General features: G+C 42.2%; 1 long non-coding RNA gene across 1 annotated transcript; it reads left to right on the forward strand.

Annotated features, from left to right (window-relative positions):
• Positions 1-351: 351 nt before the first annotated feature.
• LOC133729034 (uncharacterized) lies at positions 352-2,412 on the forward strand. Its single transcript, XR_009856196.1, has 4 exons — positions 352-519; positions 654-785; positions 987-1,048; positions 2,205-2,412. It is a non-coding gene; the product is annotated as an uncharacterized LOC133729034 (long non-coding RNA).
• Positions 2,413-12,364: the final 9,952 nt, after the last annotated feature.

The following is a 12,364-nucleotide window of genomic DNA, read 5'->3' on the forward strand; positions in this document are numbered from 1 at the left end:
ACTAAGTTTGGGAATCAATCTTTGATTCTTGCTTCGTTTCCTCAAAAGAATGGATGTCCGTGTGAAGTCTTTAGTATACGTGTAACATCCTGTATTTTCACTTACCCGTTTACTAGTTATTTGGACGGTAAACGACAACTACTTTCACTTTTTACCCTAATTCAGTTTTTTTTAGTGGCCCTAAAAGTTGACTTTTTGATCGGGCCAAAATTTGAGAAAAGTTCCTTCATGAAAGTTGTAGTGGACATTAAACCGAGCGCGTGCATAGGTGGTACGCTAAAATCGGAGTTCGTATGCAGAAGTTATGGGTATTTTCGTTTTAATGGCATTTTAGTCATTTCACCTTGTCCCTAACTTAATTAAATCAGCCATCTTCTTCTACTATTCTTGTTTTCACGATCAGAGCCAGAAAGGAAGGAAGGAAGAGAGAGGGGGAGAGAGAGAAAGAGAAAGAAAGAAGGAAAGAAGGAAAGGGAGAGAGATCCGTCCAAACCATCGACATTTTGGAGAAACCCTAAGGTATAAACTTGTTCATTACCTCATGACCTTTCTTTTGAGTGTAATATTGCATATATATTAGAGGATTTTAGAGATTGGAAATCCGGGTACTATTCACAAATCTGAATTTACTGTTTTCTTAATTGTTGAGGTAGTTCTGGTTGTTTTCTGGCTTGATGGTAGTTGAAAGAAGTGTTAAGGATGTTGAGATGAAGCCGCTCTCAAAATTTGGTGACCATCAGAGGAGTTGGCCGACGAGTGAACAGTGCCGACGAGTGAATAGTTCGGTGGATGAACAGTGACTTAATTTCTGTTTTTAGCTAGTTTAATCACATAATTGATGAAGAGTAATTTTGGTGAAATTTGGAAAGAATCCAATGAGAATCGAAGGCTTTGGTCATAGAGGAGAGGATCTAGATTCAATTCCTATTTATCGTAAATTGAATTTCCATTCAATATTCATTCGTTTGCGGATTTTAATTGCTCAGGGTGACGTATCGAATTATTATTTGGTGAAGGAACTCGTACGCGTGAACGACTAAATAGTACTGTGAGTGGACTTTTGTTTTAAATAACGATGCATGCATTTATTTTCTTAAAATAATGCTCTAGTGATTATTCATATACTTTTTGAGGAAATTGATTTCGAATTATATCATGGATTTGCTTTCAATAATGAGTTTCAAAGGTTGGTTTTGATTTATATTATTAGTTGATGAATTCCCTAATTTCCGAGGTAAATTTCCGGAATTAAGCATATACCTAATCACCGAGTTAAGCTCCTGAAAGATTTTTAAGATGAGTTTCAATGGGGTTGGACATTCTCAATTGTTTACTGACTTTCGGTTTTAGCATTGGGAATGCCTAATTAAGGATTTTGGATTGGGTTGGCTTCTTGGAGATTTTGAGAGATTTTTTGGAAATGGGATTTACCTATACTAATTTCCAGTTTTGGTCACGGATTTGAGAATATTTGGGCGTGTGGGACACGCCGTCGATTTATTCCTATTTCTCACTTATCCATTTTGAGATTGAGAGTAATCTTGGCGTGCGGGGTCACGTCGTTGAATACATGGTTTCTATCTCGTGAGAAATATGGGGAAGCTACATGGATTTACTGGTTTTCGATGATTTTTCCTCACCATACGCGGGTTATGTGATTAGGTCTCCTCCTCACTGACTTTGTGTTGGTGAGTGGCAGTTGAGGTAGCTTGTTCTCCTCCTCACCTACTTTGTGTTGGTGAGTGGCAGTAGAGGTGATTTATTCTCCTCCTCACGTGGGTGGTAGTCGAGGTTATTAGTTCTCCTCCTCGCACAATCTATGTGTGAGTGGCAGTTGAGGGTAGGTAGAGCCTGGGAGGCTCCATTTCCCGTATGGTGATATCTCTTCCCCATATCCTATCATTTCTCGACTAGCGGGGCCTAGTCTGATTTCCGTGTAACCAGCGGGGCTGGTCTTATCCTGTTGAGTATTGGAGTTTCGATTTTTTTTTCTCAGTTGTTTCTGACTAGCGGGGCTAGTCGGTTTTTCTTGAGCGGAGCTTCTCGTGATTTGTTTTCTAAATCGTTGCATGCATCGAGAGTTTTTAAGGAAATAAATGGGGAAAGTATAAAATTTCTTTCGTTTAGAATTGTTTATTTTTGTCCACTCACACTAACGTGTTTTCAATACTTTTCCCCTGGGCACTTCGGTTTCAAATGCCCAGTTTGCAGGCGAATTAGTTGAGGTCGGGTGTACACGAAATTGAGGCATAGTCAGCAGCATGTCTTCCGCATCTGCCTTTGAATTAGGTTTTCCTCATATACCTTTCTGTTAGAATTGCTTTGATTACCTATGGGATTTATGTTATTCAAGTTGAGATACGTGTTTTGTGAATTGGAGATTGATGTTGATTTGGGGAGCAGGGTGGCTCCAGGGGCATAAGGATGATTCGATTGAGAAGTGTAAATATTCCCTACAGGTTTGGGTTGCCCATTTTAGGGGAAGTTCCGCCAAATTTTTGATAGAATTTCTTCTAAGGTGGGCCCCGCAGGGTCACTTCGGATTTCAGGGTGAAATCCGGGGCGGGTCCTGTCAATACGGATCATCATATCACGACCAGGATGTCCTAGTCGATCATGCCAAAGCCAATATGTGTTACTATCCAAGAGATATTCTCTTATCACATTATTGGATTCAATTGGTCGAATTGTAGTGACATAAAGTCCACTAGATTGACACATAAGCTTCTCTAAGATGCGCTTTCGTCCGCAATCATTAAAGGTACTGCAAAGGAATTCTTTTCCGTTCTCAGTATGCGTTTCCGCATGGAATCTATTGGCTATGATATCTTTAAAGCTCAATAAGGTTCGATTTGCCTTAGGAGCATAGAGAGCTTCTGCGACATTTATCAAGGTGCCATTTGGCAAGAGGAATTGGGTCATTCCATGTCCTTGGACTAAACCTGATGGCCCAGCCATCGTAGTCACACAGAGGAATATGTAGGCAACATCTCCAAGAATAATTTCCTATGGCGGAGAATGGTGTGCGTAGTCGCACTATCCGCAAGACATTGCTGTTCTCCAGAATCCATTCCTAAAAGAAAAAGCTCGTAATTAAAAAGGAGTCATAATGAAAAGAACTCAACTTTTATTAATAAGGCAAACAAAATTACATCATTGTCTCTTTAGCCAATGAAAATCTAATCCAATAAACTAGTTAATGCAAAACAATGGCAGTCGTCTAACTTCTTTCGGTAACTCCAAAATAAATGTGCCCAGGTGAGTAGAGAGATGTTGGTGGAGCAAGGCTCGCTTAAGTACCACTAATCTCAAAACCTTCCTAGACATCATACATACTTTGGGTGAGCCTACTTTGAAGAAAGACTAAACCATTGGCATCTACTACAAACATAATATGGCAATTACCTACATCTCTTGGAAAATAAAAAGACTTAATCAAAATCGCCAGTCTCTTGGCCCTTGAAGTCTTCCACCCTAAGAGTGAGATTGTCCTCTTGATCTTCTTGCTTCATGTAATTTTCTTCCCTTGCTTCACGGTACTGCTTGTAAGCATTTGCAACATTCTTGGATACTTTACATGCTTTGGCCCAATGTCCGGACACTCCACATCGAAGATAAGCATCTTTGTGGTCAGGCTCCCTTGATCGAGGCGCTTTAGGGGCGCGTTGGGGACGGCTTCTTTCCTTGGTGGCGTCACCACAATAGCTGGAGGCTTGGCCTCTCTCTCTCTTCACACGTTGACCTCCACGGTTCCGTGTATGCCTATCTTGGCGGTTTCCTTCCTCTTTGAGGCGAAAATATGGACCAGAATGTCCAGAATCATCCCTACTTTTAGGGTTTCGCTCCTTGCATCCTCTCTTGGGGGCGCGACTATAATTAGACTCCGGAATAGACTTGGTTTCCACGGGTCTAGAGTTATAGTTCTTCACAAGGATATTGTTTTGCTTCTCAGCTACGTTCATAGGGCCAATAAGCTAATGAAACCTTGTGATGCGTCCTGCAATTACATCAATCCTATAATTCTTTGCAATCATCAGTGCAGAGGCGGGGAAGGTAGAGAGAGTATTCTCGATCAACATCGTATCTGTGATGGTCTTGCCACAGAACTCCATCAAAGACTTGATATGAAGGGCTTCCAAATTGTAGTCAAGTACGGACTTGAAGTCACAGAAGCGGAGGCTATGCCATCTCACTTCTAAATCTAGAAGCAGGGAGTCACGAAAGTTGCCAAAACGCTGCTCGAGTTCTACCCATAGCTTTCTAAGGTCTTCCTTATTGAGGTACTCATTCTAGAGCGCGTCATTCATGTGCATTGTCATCAGAATTATGGCTTTAGCTTCGTTTGCCTTTCTAGTAGCTTTATTCACTTCAAAAGAGGCAGCTTGTTAAGGAGTAAGCACATTTTAACTTGACTCTTGGATCGTATTCAGGATCCCATCAGCCTTAAGATGTTGGCGCACATCGCGGACCCACTTGTGGTATCCTGCGCCTATTGTTTCTAGTGGAACAAAGTTCAACTTGTTCAGGTTACTCATTCTGAAAAACAACAAAAGATTAGGGCTAGTTTCAGAGTGAAAAAGGCTACCATGAAAACAATAAAAATTTCTGAGCATAGTCGTTTCCAAGAAATTAGGGATTTCTGAGTGTAGTCGCTTCCAAGAAATCCAATTCCAAGAGGTATTGGATTAGATCGAAACAATGATGTATTTGTGGTCGATCATAACTTCTCAACAAACTCTAAGTTTGGAGAACTCTATGTACTTACATAAGCATTTGCAAGCATAATTAGCTATAATGAGCCACGCTCATGCTACCGCCAGCGGTACCAATTACCACCAACGGTGTGACCTACTGAAACACAGCCAAGCAGGCTACCGCCTGAGCCCCGGCTCACCCCCAGATCGCCGCTGACGCACCGCCACGCGCTGCGCCAAGATAGCATCAGAAGCTCCAGAAGCTGGGAACTGAAGCATGTCAGTCCCACATCGAAAACAAAGAAGAGGTCAGCCTCTTCCCAACCTATAAAAGGTTCTCTCCTCTCTCCTCATTAATTACTCATTTATTACTTACCTACTGTTACTTTGTCAACATAAATATATTGACTAACTTAGGCATCGGAGAAGAGAAGATCGCCCAACGCGGTCTCCCTCTGACGCCCACTGTATTTTACTTGATAGGTAGCGGAAGCTCTGAGAATATCACAAGTAGCGATCCGCCCATCGGACCAGCGTTAACCAAGGTTTAGCTACCGCTGAATCTTAGACATTAACATTAGCGTCGTCTGTGGGAACCCTTGAACGCGGGGCAAAGGCTGAAGAACAGGCCAATCAATCCGCCAACCCCCATCCCACCAACCCAACGACAAATGTTAACCCAGCGGTTAAAGTTAACTGTGCACTATTCAACACACCGGTCAACCCCAGCGTGGAACCCAGGTTACTCCCCAGGTCCTGCCAACCCAAACTACAGTGGAGGCTCAACCAAGTGGCAGCCGCCCACCGGTGCAGGACCTTGCCGCTATGTATGAGCTGGCACTGGCGGACCTTCACAAAGAAAATAGGGAGCGTGAGCAGGAGCGCAGAGAAAAGGCGGAGGTCCAAAAGCAGGTGGCCACGCTGATGTCAAGATTTGACGAGCTGAAGAAGGCGTTGGAAGCAAACGCTAACCCAGCGCAAAGCGAGCAATCGCGGAGCACCAGACGCAGTCAACCCAGCACCGGCGGATTGGTACCCGGACCAATCATACAGAAGCAGGTACCGCTGAACCCACCAGAACTACTGGGAATGGGACCACGTCCCCCGCTGTGGTGACCCGAGAGGGGGTCCCACAGCGCCGCGACCCCGAGCCAATGAGGAATCGACATGTCACGAATGGCATCTCGATAGCTCATCGACCCGAAACCGCAAGGCCTTTTGAGTTTAGGTTGTTGGTTTACAAAACACTTTCTTGGACAAGTCATTCTAGCAACCAAACAACACATTTTCAAAAGCGGTTCGAAATGGGCTAAGAGTTTTGGGCTTGCGATCGGAACCCAATTTGGAAAATAAAACAGATCACCGAGTAACTACAAGTATGGGAGACACGCCCCATGGTTACGGGTCTCCCGGAATTTTTGTAAACGAGTAGGAAATAAATAAATAAAATAAAATAAAAAGTAACTAAACAAGTGATTTCAAAACCCAACAAGGGACCAAAACCTTCTTTTGAATAAGTCAAAGAAGAATGCGCCAAGCCGAGCCATATGCCTCCCTCGTACGCTCCCCGACCACATGCTCGAAACCTGCACACTATAGTAGGGGTGAGCTTTCGTCCTCGCATGCCCAATAGGGGCCGACCCAACCATGCTAGGTTTGAAAAATAATATACTTGAAAATATTTACTACACAATATTGTGCACGTTTATAGAAAAATGCTTTAAGAAAAGTGGCAACCACAAACATTTGTTTTCTTTCATAAAACATGTGCAGTATGCTTCACACACTTGGAGCTCCGAGATACTTTACCTGCCGGCTAAAGTAAAATAAATCAGTGACCGACCTGGTTCGTCCTGAGTACGAGAACCGGCCAACTACTCTGTAGTACTTCCGACTACAAGTAGCGAAAGTGTCCATTTCCTGGCCCTGAGTCTCCTATGACTGGTTCACTGTCTATACTCACTTTTTCTCGACAAACATAGGAGCACGGCCCCCTCCGGAGGTTCACGGTTATCGACACCGTGGGATCCCTAGGAATCTACGCGTCTAGGTCCCATTCACTTTCAGGTCACAAGTACACACATACAAGGGTACAGTATCTCAACATGCAAGTCTAGCCTCGGTTTTCACAATTTGCAATTATCAGTTCTGAAAACACATGTATCACGAGGCATCGACTAATGAACAACCAAAAACGTACTTGCAGGCAACATAATATTATACTAGAGCATTCCACATATAACGAAAAGCCTCTAACAAGGAAGGGACAGCTCACCCTACCTGGAATATGCCGGCGTATTCCACACTCTGATGTTTTCCGCTTAAGCTTCCTTAACGATCGTGTTTCCTAAACCATTACTTAGTTTGTAAGTAATTATCCAGGTAAACATCATGATCAACTTTAAGTAATCGCGCACGCTAAATCCTTTTTATTTCAATGAGACCATTAATTACTTCCTTTAACCTTTACCAATTTGGGAAACTAACTTCTTTCTTAAAAAGGAAAAACGTCCTTATCGATCGCTCCGCTAAACTATCGCCAATCCGAGCGACCAAAGTCGAGTCGATCCTCACACTTTACGAGGTCGGTCAACCCTGGTCAACTCTCGGAGTTGACTTTTGACCGTTGACTTTGACTTCTGACTTTTGACCAAGTATTCCCTTATTTACCATTATTTCTTATTTATTAAAAATAAATAAGTAAATAATTATAAATAAAGTTTTACTTTTCCCTTTTACCCAATTACTTCTCCTTTTTCACCTTTTTACTTTTACCAAGACTTTTACCTCCACACTTTCACTTTTACCTTTTTCCTCCTTTTTACCGAATTTACCTTTACTTTCACCTTCTTCACTTTTTACCACTTTACCAAGGTAAAACTCATTTAATTCAACTTTTACTCTTTTCTTTATTTTCTTTATTTTCTTCCAAAAATAAAGCCATTTCTTTTCTTCTTCCTTTTCTTTTTCTTTTGGCCAAAATAACACAACAACAATCACCAAATCTTCAACACCAATTTCCAATCCTTTGAAAATTAGATCAATAAAATCCTACTAATTAAACTCTCTTCAAAACTCTATTTTTCACAATTTTTCCAACAACAACAATATCTCAACAAAATCAAAATCAAAATCAACCAAATAAATTCCAAAAATTCTAGGGTTTGTCCAAAACCCATTCCTTACCCTTTCTTCTTCAAAACTCACGGCCTAAGCTTCCTCCATGGCCTTCTTCACCTACAAATCCGTCCATCATCAATACCACAACCAAAAATTGCGAAACAAGGTTGCATGGATAGATCCTTACCACAAATCCTTGTCAAACCCATAGCCTAGCCTCTTGGTTTAGGAAAAATCGGGTTCATGCACCAAAAATCAAAAATGGAAATCAAAAACTCGAATTTGGTAAGAAAGATGTATAGATCGAAGGAATAGAGGCTAGATTAGGATGGAAAATACCTTGATTTGAGCTTGGAAAGAAGAAATCACAAAAGCCCCAATTTTAGCTTCGGGTTCTAGGGTTTTTGGAGGATTAAATGGCTAAATTTCATGATTTTGGTTGGAGAAATGGAAAGAGGGAAGGAAGAGGAGAAAATCTGGAAATTTTGGTTGAAATCCGGATTCCGGCGACGGCGGCGACCGGCGGCGGTGCGGTGGCGGCGATTTCCGGCGAGAGTCTAGAGAGAGAGAGTCTCGGGTAGAGAGAGAAAGGAGATGGAGAAAATGAGGGAAGTGGCTAGGGTTTGAGAGGAATGTGTTCCTTAAATACCTCTCCCAAATTTAATTGTGAAAAGTCGAATCTGCCCCTCCTTTTGGGCCAAGTGGGCTTGGGCTGCTCCTATTGTATTTTCTCTTAATTTTCCTCAAGCCCAATCCGAAAATACAACACCAAACATCCTTATTTCTCCGACACTTCACCGAATCCTTTCGGGAAAATTTTCCGGGCTTGTCCTAAGCCTCGATACTTTAAAAAAATACTTTTCTAGACCCAAATTGGATTTTCTCTAAGGGAAAAATGCACGAACAATGTCTGGAGACTCTGAGGACTGGCAAAATGATACCTGAACTTTCAAACGTATCAATGTGATACTTGGACTTATATTTTCTTGTCAACGTAGTACCTACATCAACTTTCCGTTAAGGATCCGTCAGTTCGAGTCACGTGTGACGCATGTAAGGCCAAAAATGAGGGCAAAAAAGACTTTTCCAGTCCATCAAATCCTAAAGGGAAAAATGCACAAACAGTGTCTGGAGACTCTAAGGACTGTCAAAATGATACCTGAACTTTCAAACGTATCAATGTGATACCTAGACTTATATTTTCTTGTCAACATAGTACCTACATCAACTTTCCGTCACGGCTCCGTCAGTTCGAGTCACGTCTGACGCATGTGAGGCCGAAAATGAGGGCAAAAAAGACTTTTCCACTCCATCAAATCCTAAATGAATAAATTTAAAATTTAAAATAAAAACATAATAATTTATTATATTGAAAATAAAAGATGATTAATTTTTTTTGCTTTTTATATTAACCAAGATCAATCCAATATATTCTCAAAAAGAAAAAAAAAATCCCAATCCGATAAGTATGAACCTAACATTTCTTCATGTTCATCTTCTCAAACCCAGCAAAAAGGCAAAAAAAAAAAAACAAAAAAAATCTCAATTGTTCATGTTCTTGAACCCATTCTTGTTCATCTTCTTAAACTTGACAAACCCATTTTGAAAGAGAAATGAAAGATCTGGGAACTCCAAGAACAAAAAAGAATGAAAAATAATTTTTTTTAGCAAAGCTTCTCCCTTGTTCGATTCACTTCTAAAACACAAAACCAAGTCCAACTTGTTTCTGCAAAATCATTCAACCCTATTCAACTCCCAAGTCTGCCTTAATTGGTGGCAACACCAGCAGCTGCGGTGAGGACCACGAGGTCCGCGCCCCGAAGAAGCGGGCCGAGCATTGGATCTAGGAGAAGACCCGCTGCCTTATCAGCTTCCGCCGCGAGGTCGATGGCCTCTTCAACACCTCCAAGTCCAACAGAGAAAGCAGGAAGACTTGGATTGCAAAACAACCAAAACAATCACAGATGTATCAGATCGAATTAACACAAAATTTCATTCCTCCTTTGAAATCGCCTCAACAACATCAATGCAGACCAGCTGTGAAATGGGCAATGAAGAAGAAGAACCAAGAAGACGTTGCAGAAACCCTGAATTTCATTTTTCGTCACCACCCACACCCACACCTCCACCAAAACTCGAACTCAAACTCAAAATCCATTAATATCAAGTTATTAACTACAACAAAAACACCAGCAAGTAATGATATAGAAGATCTCTCCGCCCTCCTCCTTCCTCGATCTCAAGTCCCGCTTTGAGTACCGTCAAAGTTTCCAGAGAACCCAATCCAAATCCAAATCCCAATCCCAATCCCAATCCCAATTTCAATTTCAATTTTGTCCTCCAAAATGAAGGACATAGTCTTCTTGAAGCCTCGCTTGTCAAAGATCTGAAAACGGCGATGAAGTGCGCCGCCGATCCTTTAGTCGAGGTCAACAGCGTCAGCGCTGTGTGCCTGAAATCGAGGAGTACTGAGGTGTTGTTGCGGGAGGAATTGGCGAGGACAACCAGTCTTTTTAGAGAGTGGTTGATCGAGGGGAGAGGAAGAAGACGAGAGGTGGAGGGGTGAAAAAAATTAATTAAAAAAATTAAAGGTAAATCAGTCTTTTTACCAAAAAAAAAATATTTAAAATGTTTTTACCAAAAAAAATATTTAAAATGTTTTTACCAAAAAAAATATTTAAAATTTCAGTTGTAGGGCAAATCAGTCTTTTTACCTTCATTTTGTACCTCACGTGCCTCACACAGTCACACGTGGTAAATTTAACAGTGCCGTGACGGAAAGTTGATGTAGGTACTATGTTGACAAGAAAATATAAGTCCAGGTATCACATTGATACGTTTGAAAGTTCAGGTATCATTTTGACAGTCCCAAGAGTCTCCAGACACTGTTCGTGCATTTTAAATGTCAGTTATAGGGCAAATCAGTCTTTTTACCTTCATTTTGTATGTCACGTGCCTCACACTTGGTAAATTTAACGGTGCCGTGACGGAAAGTTGATGTAGGTACTACGTTGATAAGAAAATATAAGTCCAGGTATCACATTGATACGTTTGAAAGTTCAGGTATCATTTTAACAGTCCTCAGAGTCTCCAGACACTGTTCGTGCATTTTTCCCTTTCTCTAATTTCTTAATCCTTTTAATGGCCTCATAATCGTAATCTAATCTCGAATACATTCGTACCTTACGAATACGTAATTTCATACGTTATGCGACAAATTAAAATAACAAGAAAAAGTACGAAGTTAAAATGTTCTCCTTTCAAATTTGCTTCGGCGATCTTTTTGCTGCAATGAACTTTAGTACCTTCCAGGCCCAAATGAAAGGACTTTGGCCCAAACTTAAATTGTCGGCCCAGTAGGTGGTCTCGACACCAAAACAATTTCCAAAATCGATTTCTTCACTTAAATCACCTTGCGAAAATCTTATTGGCGAAAAATTACATTCTAAAAATTAAACAAAATTTTCGGGGGCTCACACCCGCCCCGACTAATGTTGGAGCAGGAGGCGGGGTCACAACCGCACACCAACCGCTCGGCAATCAGGGCTAGAACCGAGGGTAATATACCTGTCCCTAGGCGGGACCCGCTGGAGACACAACCGCCCTAATACTGGAAAGGATGCAACAATTGGAGTAGAGGCTGATCCGGGCGGAGGCCGGCGCCCCAATGCCAATTCCAAATCCACTATTTACGTCTAGGCCAGGGCCATTCACAGCCAGGATCCTGCATGCCATCCGGCCGACACATGCCAAGACACCAAAGATGTCACATTACAGTGGTATGACTGACCCCTTTGTCCATATGGACACCTTCAAAAAAGTCACTAACAACAAGGGGTTCGATGACGCCACCCTCTGCCACTTATTCAGCGAAACGCTGGATAGCGAGGCAATGAGTTGGTTCTTCGAGTGCCCGCCAGGGTCAATAGACTCATTTCATGCACTGTCAAATGCTTTCCTCTCTCGATCCATCCTATTGGCCGCCGGACACCACAACACAAGTCAGTTGTTCAACATCAAACAAGGCGAAGAGGAAACATTGAAGTCATTCGTCACTAGGTGGCAAGCGGCAGCGTCTCAGTGCCGAGATCTTGATAAAACAATGGCGCTGGTAGTCTTCAAGCAAGGACTCTTGAGGGGACCATTCCTCTACCATCTCAATTATAACCATCCAAATGCTGCATATGACCACATCATGGGCGAGGCCATCATCCATAAATAGGCAGAATTCATTACATATGGAGACGCCCCGCCTCCCTCGCCAACACCAGTAAAGGCCACTCAGCCTTCATCCAATCATCAGGAAACCGCTAACAAAGCCCCTGCTACGCCGCCAACTGATAAGAAGAGAGAGTGGCAACAGGGCAACTACCAGAGCAAGCGGCATAAAGACCACCATTACCACAAGGTCAACCGCTCATCCCAGGGGATAACCGTAACAAACAGACTGAGTCCTCCCAGCGGTACGCAGTATTCACAGTCCTCACAGCCTTGTATGAGGAGATACATGACCAATGCAAGGACCAGATCCCATCGCCACCCCCAAGAAA

This window comes from Rosa rugosa, chromosome 2 (assembly GCF_958449725.1).
Source record: "Rosa rugosa chromosome 2, drRosRugo1.1, whole genome shotgun sequence".
Classification (NCBI taxonomy): Eukaryota; Viridiplantae; Streptophyta; class Magnoliopsida; order Rosales; family Rosaceae; genus Rosa; species Rosa rugosa.